Raw genomic sequence first — 12,051 nt, 5'->3', positions numbered from 1 at the left:
ATTAATGGAATTTGATTTTTTTTTCTTAACTGAGAACCCAAAACCATGCTTAAAGAATTGAGACCACTCTGTGGATTATTTTCTGTCAGTCTCTTTCTGGGTGAATAGGATGGATAGGAATTATTATTGCTGGTTTCATGCCAAAGATGGCATAGTAGATGCTCAATGAACATTTTACCATTAAAGGATGTAATAATGTTTATCAATGACTAGAGAAAGAAATCTAGGGGTGACTCGTCAAGGAAACATGCCTTCTCTCTCTTCTTTATTTTTGTCTTCTTAAATATACAGAATAACAATATTGATGGTTTCTGAAGTTTAGTTTCATTCCAGGTAACAAAATAATCTCAACATAGTTCAAAGAGTTTTGAAAAGCTATACTTGCTTTTTTGTCAGTGTTAATTCATTGTGTCTTTGACTTGTTGTTAAAGGGTTGGAAGACCATGGGCAATAGAAGAAGACAGTTTTATCACTCACCTCCTGGTAAAAGCTCCCAGAAGCGAAGTATCTTTCCATCTGTGTCTCAGAGAAAGCAATTCTTGGCTGCAGCATAGGTGATCCACAAGAGAATCTGTGATATGTTGAAAAATGTGTTAGTATTTATACTAATGAATTCTGAGAGTGCATTTCTTTCAAGATAAGGTTGCACAGTTTAATTTTTAGACTTTAAAAATATGGAACACTCCACAAATTTGCATGTCATCCTTGTGCAGGGGCCATTGCTAATCTTCTCTGTATTATTCCAAGTTTAGTATATATGCTGCCGAAGTGAGCACAGGTTGTGCAGTTTTAAGGTTACCCATGACAACCTTGTTTTCACATACTTTATGGTATGTTTTCTTAAGTAGAAAAGAAGATTATTAACTCATGCAAGCATTGGCCTTATCTTGTGTGAAGCTCTGCATTGAACATCTGAATATTCTGTTGCATGACAGGAAAAAGATTGCAAATCACTTGCCTGCAAATTATATTTGTTTGCTTTCTGCAAAAGCAGAAGAGAAGTAGTTTAGTGACCAAACCTGGGTAATGTTCTTTTCTTAAGAAATTATACACTGTCCCTTACAAAGACATAAAAATCAAGCAGCTTTTGAGGTTACTATTTGTTTCCTTCTGGGATCCTAACTGATATGTTGATAATGAAGGGAACTATTAGAATGATTTTTATAGACTTTTAGATATGACTAATTAGAACAAAAATATGGTAATATACCAAGGGAGTAGCAACTGAAGTAAGCCATTACCATCCCTAAGTCCTAATGGAGAGAGGGAAAGAAGCTACCTACCAGGAGTCTTTAAAAAATGTTGAGCCATGAAAGAGAGATCATCCCCATAGGGCCAGTAATACTGAGTGCAAATACCAAAAACTACAATTAGTGAAGGAGTAGAGGAAATAAACTTAGCAAACTCAGCCGCCTCCTGCCTTCCAATTCCCAAGAGTGCCTCCCAGCAGCCAAACTCAGCTGGAAGCCAGAGGACAAGGAAGCCTGAGGGACCCAGTATACAGAGGTCAGAATCCCAGGGCACTTAGCAGGCAAGGAAGGGCTCAGAGTGGGTCTGAGAAGAAAAGGAGTAATCACTTTCTTAAATGTGAAGCAAAAATAAAATAAGCAAAATTTGATTCTTCCTCTTTCCTCCAGGTGACTTTGCCAACTACCGGTTTCAATCTCCTCAGAGAGAAGTGAGCAGAAACATCATGCTGAGAAAACCTAGAGCTAATATATTACTTACTTCAAAGGTATCTGTGACCTTCTTTTGATACTGATGACTCTTGGTAAGTGAAACTTTTACTTTGGAATTCTAACTTTAATCAAGGAAGTCTAGACTAAGCCAGCTTTCTTATTTCCACATTAAAATCCAGATGGGAACAGTGCTTCCCTTTGATGGTTGGTCTGCCTCTGTTGGTGCTACGAAAGATAGTGAGAGCATCAAATGATATATTACTTTGACAAGTGTGATCCTCTATTTCAATGTGTGTTATGATTTCTGTTCCGAAAAACAAAGGAAGAAAAATTATTAAGCCATTAAAATACCTTTTGAATATTCATAACAATATGCCTGTGCATGATTAGTTAGAACAGGAAGTCACTACCAGATAAATAAGTTGAAAATGAATAATTTTTCTTCTTTTAGCCTTATTTAGTCAGTTTCAAGGCAACTACTTACAGTTTATCTTCATTATTACTAAATTATTTTTACTTTAGAGTCTCTCCTAACAAAAGTGTGTAGACATGGGAAGTTGTCCACATCAAGATTAGTACTTGAAAAAATAAAGTGGTTTATTTGTTATATATGATATTAATCAAGGATTAATGAAGGATAAAAGGACAGTTGGTTCAGTAAGTACTTGAGAATTTTTTAATCAGAAATGTATCTGAGAAACACTTTAAAAGATGTTATTTTAATGACAGATTTCCTAAATACAATAAAAGAAGGATATGCCTAAAAATTTTGTTAGATTTTTATGGGTTTATAATAAAGACTTGGCCAAGGAAAGTTACAGATAAATTTTCCTGAATCTCATTGGAGATATCTGCAAAAAATATTTTAAAAAATGTACTTGACCAGCAAAGTAAAATACCAATGATATATATGGAAATTTTGATTACATATGTAATGTAGATATGAGTAGGACTACTTAGGTATGGGCAAAAACAATAAAGTGAAGATTTGGTGGTAATAAATTAACACTGAAAATACTGGTGTACTAATTATTTTATAGATCTATATTTAGCATACATGATTTAAAAGTTTTTTTGGAAAAATTATCACTTTTCCTCAAAAATTTAATATTCAAATATATTTTATTAACAATGTTTTTGTATATCTCATTAGCCTGTGTCCCCTTGGTTATAATAATACTCAGTATGTATCAAGAATCATAGAATACACTTTACAATATTAGAATGAACATTTTATATAGATATATACTTATATAAAGTTATATATTTATATATTAATACTAAAAATATAAAAGGTTGTCAATTAAAGTTGAATGATTTCATGAATATGATATACAAAACAAAAGGAGATGCTGTATACCATTCATGACTTTTTCTTATAGAGAACTTGGTAGTACTGGAGGCATTTATAACTGAAAAACATCCTCTCAGAGTATAGTTTCCACTTGGTAAAAAATGAAAACTTGGTAAAATTTATGTTACTTCTCTGTTAGAAACATATTAGGCTACCAATAACAACCAAAACTTATATGACCACATTTTAAACAACTAGGGGGGTTACTTATATTAGTCAATAGTCTGAAAAATTAGGACATCTCTGTTTCCCCTTCACTATTCTTGAAGAGGTGATATGCTGCCTCATATCACAAGAAAGCCACTGTAGTGCTTGCTCCCATGCATGTGTTTAAGTTAGGAGTATGGGGAAAAAGAGTGCCCATACCCTTTAATCAGGAGCAAAAAAGTTTTCTTGTAGATCTCTACATCAAATTTTGCTTAGTTAATATTGACTATAATTGGACAATTGGATTAATTGGGCATGTTTTAAATGAGGAGAATCTGGAAATACTAAAAAAAATATTGAAGATTTGTATAATGGGTTAGGTAGGGTGATCCATCCCTATGTTCTAAGTTTTTCATTATAGAGACTAATTGTTTCCCTATATCCATCCATGTCTTCCACTTTTTCTTTCCTAACAGAACCCTGAATTGGTTCAAAAGGCCAATGCTTAAGCTAAAACTACAAGAAATTACTGGGGATGATGTAGGCAGTGAATCAGTGTAATACAGTAAAGCCACCACTGGGTTAGATGCAAAGACACCTGGATTCTGGTCTCAACTATATCAATAAGTAACGTATTTAAGTCAGTCCTCGTTGGACCTGTTAATCAATCCATGAGATTTAAAATGTTAGAAAAGATTAGTAGATTTCAAAGTATGTTCAGCTCTGGAGTTCTGCAGAAATATTTAGTGTTCTCCATGGAAATACAATTAAAGGAAAAACTGGGGGAAAAAAGTGCTGTGGCCCACAGTTACAACTGACGAAAGTGTAATTGCTTTGGTTTAATTGTTAAGCTTTTTGAATGTTTCACTTATATTAAAAGTGTCCTATTGAAAAAAATTTTAAACACAGGGAAATTAGCTCTCTTAGATCTGTTCCATCTATGATATGCTTAATAGGCTGTACTCAAATATATAAATTAGAGAAAATTGAAACTATATAGCTCTCATCAAATGTAAAGCCTAACCCATTCTCATTTGTGTGACATAAAAACACCCCAGAAAACAATAGAACTGTATCATACACCATTAGGATACGAGTTCCCACTTGTTTTTAGAAACTTGCTGCTATGAATGAATCCTGAGGGGAGACAACTCAAACTCTTACAACTGTAATATAATTTACAATTAATTTCACATCGACAGGAGAGTTAAGATGTTAGAAGCAAAATCCAAAGAAAACTTTGGAAAGCAACAAAAGAAAAGAGAGAAATTACATACAAGGTAGACTTCATAAACTTATAGGCAGACTTTTCAATACAAAAGTTTCAGAAAAGAAAACAATGAGATGATATATTTAAAATATAAAACACAAAAACACCCTGTCAATCAAGAATTCTATGCCTGACAAAGTTGTGTTGTCAAAATGTAGGCACAATATAGACTGTCTTGAGCACATAAAAGTGAGAGTGTCCATTACCACTAGACCTTCTTTTCAAGAAATACTAAAGGGAACATTTTAAGTAAAAATAAATGATGAAATGATGTTAATTAACATTATGATAATATAAGAAGGTAGAATAATGGCAAATACATAGGTAAATATGTAATCAAAGTTAGATTCTGTAATATGGTAATAATGGTGCATAATTCACTTCCAATTCTCTTTTAAAAGGGAAAATATAATAAAAGTAACCATAACTACAGTAATATGTTATTAGTTGCATAAATGTAAAGTTTTAGAATTCTATTAAGGTTAAATTGTTATTTGTTTTAAATAAGGTGTGATAATTTAAAGATATTTTATGTAAGCCTTATAGTAACCACCTGTTGTAGTTACACAAAAGAATATAATAAAGAAGTTAAAGCGTACTAATATGAAAAGACATCAAAACATAAAAAGAACAGTAGGCTAAGAAACAGTAAATCTACAAAGCAACCAGAAAAATTAACAAAATGGGAATTCTTACCTGTCAATAATTAAACATAAATTTATTAATTCTCTAATCAAAAGCTACAGAATGTCTGAATGGATTAAAATAACAAAGTTCCCACAATATGCTAACTACAAGGGACTCACTGTAGCCTTAAAGACATAATTAAAGTACCAGTAAAGGGACAGAAAAAGACATTTCAAACAAATAGAATCTAAAAAAAAAAAGCAAAGCTATCTATATTCATACCACATAAAATAGACTTTAAGCTTAAATTGTTTAAAATACAAAGGAGAGCATTATATAATATAAAGGATTTAATACATTGAGAAAATATAAAAATTATAAATATGCACCTGGCATTAAGGCATCCAGATGTAGAAAATAAAAACTAACAGAGATAAAAGGAAAAATCAACATCAATAAAACAATAGTTAGATATTTTAATACCTCAATCTCAACAATGACTGGACCTTCTACATGCAGGAAGTAAGGAAACAGAAAGTTTATACAACACTATAGATAAATGGGCACAAATATATAGAGAACATTCTATTTGACAATTGCATAATCCACATTCTTCTCAAGTGCACATGAAACATTTTCTAGGAAACATCCTATTTTTAGACCACAAAACAAATCTAAGCAAATTTCAGAACACTGAAATATTATCAAGTATTTTCTCTGACCATATGGTATAAAATTAGGAATCAAACAGGAGAAAAATAGAAAATTCAAAAATAATGAAAATTTAACATTGCTCTCCTGAACAATAAATGGGTCAAAGAAGATATTTAAGGAGATATAAAAAATCATCTTGAGCCAAATAAAAATAGAACAGCATGCTAAGATTTATGCAAAAAAGTAGTTCTAAAAGGGATGTTTATAACAATAAATACCTACGCTGAAAAAAAAATCTCAAACAACCTTCAACTCTTAAGAAATTATATAAAGGAGAACAGTTGAGCCCAAATTTAACAGAGGAAGGATAATAAAACTTAGAGCAGAAATAAATAAAATAGAGAACAGGAAAACAATAGAATAAATTAACCCGATGAAGAGTTGGTTCTTGAAAAAGGTAAACAAAATTGATAAATCTTTAACTAGATTAACCAAGGAAAAAACAGAAGAGCCATAAGAACAAATTTATAAATAAAAAAGGAGATACTACACTAATACCACAGAAGTACAAAGGATCCTAAGAGGTTATTGGGAAAAACCATATGCCAACACACTGGGGAATCTAAATAAATGGAAAAGTTCTTAGAAATATACAATCTACCAATACTCAATCAGGAGGGCATAGAGACTATGAACAGACCAATCACTAGTAAGTACACTGAATCAGTAATTTAAAAATCTTCCAATGAAGAAAATCTCAGGACCAGATGGTTTCAAAGGTGAATTTGACCAAACATTTAAAGAAAAAATAATACCAACCTTCTTAGAGTAGGAAACACTTCCAAAATCATTTAAAAATGCCAGGATTACCATGATACCAAAGCCAGAAAAAGACACTTCTAGAAAAGGAAAGTATAGGCCAATATTGCTGATAAATATAAATATAAAATTCTTGATCAAGCTCTAGCAAACTGAGTTAAGCAGTACATTAGAAAGATTATTTATCATGGCCAAGTGGGATTCATCCCTGAGATGCAAGAATGATTTAACATATGCAGACCAATCAGTGTGATTTATCACTGTAATGGAAAGATAAAAAGAAAAATATGTTCATATCAGCAGATGTAGAAAAAAAGCATTTAAGAAAGCTTGACATCTGTTTCTTATAAAAATTCTTAAATTGAGTATTGAAGGGACATATCTGAACATAATAAGGACCATACAGACAAGCCCACAGCTAATGTCTTACTCAGTATTGAAAGACTGGAAACTTTTCCTTGAAGAACAAAAACAAAACATGAGTGTTCACTCTTACCACTTCTATTTAACATAGTACTGAAGTCCTAACCAGAGCAATAAAATAAATAAAAGTCATCAGAATTTAAAAAATAGAGTAAAATTATCTTTATTTGTAAATAGAATGGTTTTACGTATAGAATATTCTAAAGACTCCACATACAAAATAAGTACAACCTGTTAGATCTAATCGGCAAATTCACAAATTCAATAAAGTGGCAGTATAGAGAAGTAGCATACAAAAATCAGCAGTGTTCTTATACAGTGACTTAATTACCTGAAAAATAAATAAAGAGATCTCATTTATTATAGTATCTAAAACAATAAATAATTAGGAATGCATTTAACCAAGGAGTTAAAAGAGCACTATGCTGAAAATTACAAGACATGGATGAAAGACATCTAAGACACAAATAAATGGAAAGGTATTTTGTGTTCATGGATTGAAGAAATGAATATTGTTAAGGTGTTCATACTATCAAAGAACATATGTAGATTCAATGCAATCCCTATCAAGATTCTAAAGACATTTTTACAGGAGTAGAAAAAAAATATCCAAGAGTTTATATAGAATGACAAAAGACCTCAAATAGTCAAAGTCATCTTGAGAAAGAGGAACAAAGTGGGAGGCTTTATATTTCCTGATTTCAAGCTCTATGATAAAGCCACACTAATCAAAAACAGAGATTCTGACTAATGGAACAGAACTGAAAGCCCAGAAAAAAACATACTTGTATACTGTCAAATAACATTTAACAAAGGAGTCAAAAGACAATTCAACAAATGGTGCTAGAAAATTGAATAATCTTATGTAAAAAAAATATAAATAGAATCCTATCTTTTACCTCTCACAAAATTAACTTAAAATACATTAAGGACATCTGACTAGGCGGTGGCGCAGTGGATAGAGCGTCACACTAGGATGCGGAAGAACCCAGGTTTGAGACCCCGGTGTTGCCAGCTTGAGCGCGGGCTCATCTGGCTTGAGCAAAAAGCTCACTAGCATGGACCCAAGGTCACTGGCTCAAGCAGGGGGTTACTCAGTCTGCTGAAGGCCTGCAGTCAAGGCACATATGAGAAAGCAATCAATGAACAACTACGGTGTCACAACGAAAAACTAATGATTGATGCTTCTCATCTCTCTCCGTTCCTGTCTGTCTGTCCCTATCTATCCCTCTATCTGACTCTCTCTCTGTCCCTGTAAAAAAAATATAAATAAATAAATAAATAAATAAATAAAATCCATTAAAGACTTAAATGTAAAACCAGAAGCCATAAACTCCTAGAAGAATTCATAGGGGAAAAAAACTTTCACAGGAGTCTCAGCTTTTTTGTATATTACAACTAAAGCACAAGCAAGAAAATGAATAATACACATGTGCAACTACATCAAACTAAAAGCTTCTGCACAGCAAAAGAAATGCTCAACAAAATGAAAAGATGACCTATGCAATGAAAAAATATTTTCAACTATATATCTCAAAAATGCTTAATATTCAAAATATGTAAAGAACTTATACAACTCAGTAGCAAAAAAGAACAAGCAATCCAATTAAAAACTGAGCAAAGTACCTGAATAGCTTTATTTATTCCCCAAAGAAGGTATCTGAATGCCCAAAAAGTACATGGAAAGATGCTCAATGTGACTAATCATTAAGAAAATACAAATGGAAGGCACGAGATATCACATCCCACCTGTTGGAATGACGAGCATCATAAAGAGACAAGAAACGCTGACAAGGATGTGGAGAAAGGGGACCTTTGTGCTCTGTTGGTGGGACTGTAAACTGGTACAACCACTTATGGACAACAGTACGGAGTTTCCTCAAATATTAAAAATAGAACTACCCGTATGTTCCAGTAATTCCACTTCTGGAAATATATCCAAAGAAAATGAGAACATTGTGTTGAAGAGATATCTGTACCCTCATGCTCATAGCAGAATTATTCACAATAACCAAGACATGGGTGGGGTGGAGCTAAGCTTCTATTAACAGACAAATTAGTAGAGAAGTTATGTCTTATCATTATGTATATTTTTCAGCCATAAAAGGAGAAAATCCTGCCATTTCTGGCAACATGAATAAAACTTGAGGGCATTATGCTCAATAAAATAAATCAGACAGAGAAGGACAACTATCATGTGATTTTACTTATATGTAGAATCTAATGAATGAAATAAACTAACAAAATAGAAGCAGAGTCTGGGATTAAGCAAAGAAACCTAAACACAGACAACAGTGTGGGACTGCAGTGGGAAGAGGGGTAGGGTGAAGGAGGGTAGACAGGGAGTGGACAGTGATGGAAGGAGGCTTAATTTGAGGTGATGAGCACACAATGCAATATACAGACGATGTACTATAGAACTGTGCACCTGAAAACTGTCAATTTTTTTTTTCTTTCTTTCTTTTTTTTTTTCTGAAGCTGGAAACGGGGAGAGACAGTCAGACAGACTCCCGCATGCGCCCGACCGGGATCCACCCGGCACGCCCACCACGGGCGATGCTCTGCCCCTCCGGGGCGTCGCTCTGCCGCGACCAAAGCCACTCTAGCGCCTGGGGCAGAGGCCAAGGAGCCATCCCCAGGGCCATCTTTGCTCCAATGGAGCCTTGGCTGCGGGAGGGGAAGAGAGAGATAGAGAGGAAGGGGGGGGGGGTGGAGAAGCAAATGGGCGCTTCTCCTGTGTGCCCTGGCCGGGAATCGAACCCGGGTCCCCCGCACGCCAGGCCGACGCTCTACTGGTGAGCCAACCGGCCAGGGCTTGAAAACTGTCAATTTTATTAACCAATGCTACCCCGATATATTCAATAAAAAATAATTAAAAAAAATAGGAACAGACTCATCAGAGGTGGATTTAACGGCAGGTGCACCTGGTGCACGCCCTGGACCCCAACTTCTGAAGGGCCCCGCAAAACTCCACCTTTACACTTTTTTTCTAATGTAAGTGACCCAATATTTTCTTCTGTGCCCGGGGCCTCAAGTGACCTTAATCCGTCTCTGAGACTCATAGATACTGAGATTAGACTAACATCTGTCAGACAGAAAGGGTGTTGGCGGTTGTGTGAAACAGTAAAGGGATTAAGCAAAGAAAAAAATACCCTAGACACAGACAGCCCTATAGAGGTTACAAATGGGAATGGGGGTTGGGGGGGAGAAGAGGGTAAAAGGGGGGATAAATGGTGATGGAAGGAGACTTGATTTGGTGTGGTGAACACACAATACAGTGTACAAATGATGTATTATAGAATTGGACACCTGAAACCTATATAATTTTATTAATCAATGTCACTACAATAAATTCAATTTAGAAAAACTCATTGTAAAAGAGATTAGATTTGCAGTTACCAGAGGTAGGGGGTGGGTGGAAGAAAATTGGATGAGGGTGTCAAAAGTGTAAGCTTCCAGCTATAGAATACATAAGTACTGGGGGTATAATGTACAACGTGAGAACTATGGTTAACATTGCCATATGGCATATATAAAAAGTGTGAAGAGAGTATAGCCTGAGAATTCTCATCACAAGGAAATATATATATTTTTTCCTTTTTCTTCTTTGTATGATATCTATAAGAAATGATGAATGTTAACTAAATTTATTATAGTAATCATTTTATAATATATATGTCAGATTATTATGCTCTATATTTTAAACTTATACAGTGATGTATGTCAATTATTTCTCCATAAAACTGAAAGAAAAAAATTAGGTGGAGGGATGGAGCAAAAAAAAAGGGGGGGGGAAGAAACTCATAGACACAGACAACAGTGTGGTGATTGCCAGGCGGGGAGAGGTAGAGGAGGGGGTGGGGTCATAAATGGTGATGAATGAAGACTTGGCTTGGCAGGGGTGGGGGTGAACACACAATAATGTGTGCAGAGATGTGTTGTAGAATTGGGCACCTGAAACTTGACAATTATGTTAACCAATGCCACCCCAATAAAATAAAATTTAAATTAAAACTGCTGCACCATACTCAATATACTTTTAGCTTAACATCCCTATTTTTTGGGCACGCAGTAAGTGCTCCTTGAAAAACAAAATTGTTGAATAAACCAATGAACTTTTACTCCTCTCTCTTTCTTGCACTTCCATTTTCCCATTCAATCAATTTCCAAGTGTTTTCAACTATCTTCACATCTTTTGAACTTTCTTTCTGTTTTCCTTGCCTAATCTTCATTGCCTTTATTATAATATCTTCCTACCTGATTTTATGGCCTTTGGTTCATCTAAAATATGCTACTGGTAACTTAATATGATACAACCGCAGCATAATTCTGGCCATGTTTTTCTCTAGGCTCAACATTTTTCTTTGATCATCATTCTACTACCCATTTTCATGCCATGGACCCAATACACATTTCTAGGTTTCTACTTTCATTATTCAAATATTACTCTATATATTTGGAAAGATAGATAAATAGATAGATGAGATGATAGAATGAATTATTCCTTACCTTCCTTTTGACTTTGTTTGCAATTCTCGCTACTTTCTGTTATCTCATCTTCTCTCTACAAATCCAGATAATTTCTACTTTTAAAAGTCCAGTTAAAATGCTTTATGAACATTTTCCTGATCTAGAAAGTCAGAGGCAAATAACTCCCTTCTCCTCCAAAATTCAATGGAATGCTGAAATTATGCCAACATAACACATTATTGCTTATTCTTTTGATAATTATTTTATCTGTTCACTAAAAAAAATATTTATTGAGCACTTGCTATGTGTCAGACAATACTACAGATAAGCCAGTAAGAGAGACATTACAACTGTCAAGAGTTCTATGAAAAATAAGGACATGCAGAAACTAACAAGAAAACTAAAGAAATTACATCTACATTGAGACATGAAGGGTGAATATAAGTACTTCCCCTGATGGACTTGGAATTTTTGAAGGCAAAGACCTTCTATGCTTTGTCTTTTTGTTTCCTATAGCTGCCAGCTGTGCTTTTTACATGATCAATAAGAAGCATTTGTTAATAAAATAAAAACAGACTCATAGGTACAGAGAATAGACTGATGGTTGG

The 12,051-nt window shown here is 34.0% G+C and overlaps 1 non-coding gene across 1 annotated transcript; it reads right to left on the bottom strand.

Annotated features, from left to right (window-relative positions):
* Positions 1-668: 668 nt before the first annotated feature.
* LOC136311325 (U6 spliceosomal RNA) lies at positions 669-776 on the bottom strand. Its single transcript, XR_010726728.1, has one exon. It is a non-coding gene; the product is annotated as a U6 spliceosomal RNA (small nuclear RNA).
* Positions 777-12,051: the final 11,275 nt, after the last annotated feature.

This window comes from Saccopteryx bilineata, chromosome 7, assembly GCF_036850765.1.
Source record: "Saccopteryx bilineata isolate mSacBil1 chromosome 7, mSacBil1_pri_phased_curated, whole genome shotgun sequence".
NCBI classification, from domain to species: Eukaryota; Metazoa; Chordata; class Mammalia; order Chiroptera; family Emballonuridae; genus Saccopteryx; species Saccopteryx bilineata.
This window is presented reverse-complemented; position numbering and strand designations above follow the sequence as displayed.